Source organism: Atta colombica, unplaced genomic scaffold, assembly GCF_001594045.1.
Source record: "Atta colombica isolate Treedump-2 unplaced genomic scaffold, Acol1.0 scaffold105, whole genome shotgun sequence".
Taxonomy (NCBI): Eukaryota; Metazoa; Arthropoda; class Insecta; order Hymenoptera; family Formicidae; genus Atta; species Atta colombica.
In genome coordinates, this window is record NW_017259190.1 from 4,930,229 (window position 1) to 4,931,736 (window position 1,508).

Consider the following 1,508-nt stretch of genomic DNA (forward strand, 5'->3'; position numbering starts at 1 on the left):
TGTATAAGCTTAAATCCACTTTTTGCTTATAGGTGGCATTATGAGCGTACAAAGATACCCTGGGCACACAACACACTTTTTTTATGTGTTTGACATCTGTCAACATTACCAGCACATCATCAGCAATTTCATACAACAACATACATTTTTTCTTTCGTAACCATGTCTAGTTTTTTGCTAAAAGAAAAGCATATGCAGAATGCTTTGCTTTTCTGTTTCAATTTGAAGAAATCGGCTGCCGAATCGCATCGAATGCCTGTGGAGGCCTATGGCGAAAATGCTTTATCGGAAATAACGTGCAGAGATTGATTTCACCGGTTGAATGACGACAATTTTGACCTGACACAGGTCAGTGACAAGAAGTGTGAAAATCGGCCAAGAAGATTGAGGACTGTCAATTGCAGACTCTTTTGGACGAGGACGATACCTAATCGCAAAAAATGCTTGCTGAGCAATTGAGTGTTTCTCAAGCAGCCATTTCCATGCGGCTACATGCCATAGGGAAGGTTCAAAAGATTGAAAAATGGGTGCCGCATGAACTGAACGATAGGCCGATGGAGTGACGCCAAAAACACATGCCAAATTCTGCTTGCCAGACAAAAAAGAAAGTCATTCCTGCATCGGATTGTGACAGGCGATGAAAAGTGGATCTATTTTCAGAATCCTAAACGCAAGAAATCTTGGGTTGATCCCGTCCAATCATCAACATCTTCCTCAAGACCAAATCGCTTCGGACGAAAGACGATGCTGTGCGTTTGGTAGGATCAGGAGGGTGTCATCTACTACGAGCTGTTAAAACCTGATGAAACTGTCAATGCTCACCACCAACAACTGATCAAATTGCACCGTGCTCTGCGTGAAAAAAGGCCGCATTATCAGAAAAGACATGACAAGCTGAATTTCCTCCACGACAACGCACCATCGCACACGTCAACAATGATCCAAAACTACTTGGAGACACTCAACTGGGAAGTGCTACCCCATCCCGCTTACTCACCAGACTTGGCACCTTTTGACTATCACCTGTTTTCGTCGATAGATCACGCGCTCGCTGAGCGGCACTTCGATTCTTACGAAGACGTCCGAAAATGGCTTGATAAGTGATTTGCCTCGAAAGATGAGGAATTTTTTTGGCGTGGTATACACAAATTGCCCAAAAGATGGGAAAAATGTATAGTTAACGAGGGCAAGTACTTCAAATAAATTTGTTTTTGCTTCCTAGGAAAAAAAATGTATTTTTCTGACTAAAAAACAGCGGATTTAAGCTTATACACTCTTATATATATATATATATATATATATATATATAGATGTGTATTTTTTACTCTAATAAATTTTTTAATACCAAATATTATAATTACTGGAAGTAGTTTTATGTTACGTCATATATCGTCATATACTATTGGGTCCTATGGTTGTCCGGAAAGTTCGTGCCGATTTTGAAAGAAAATTGAAACGCAGAAGATTTAAATTTTAGTATACATTTATTAAATTTAAATCTTTTGCGG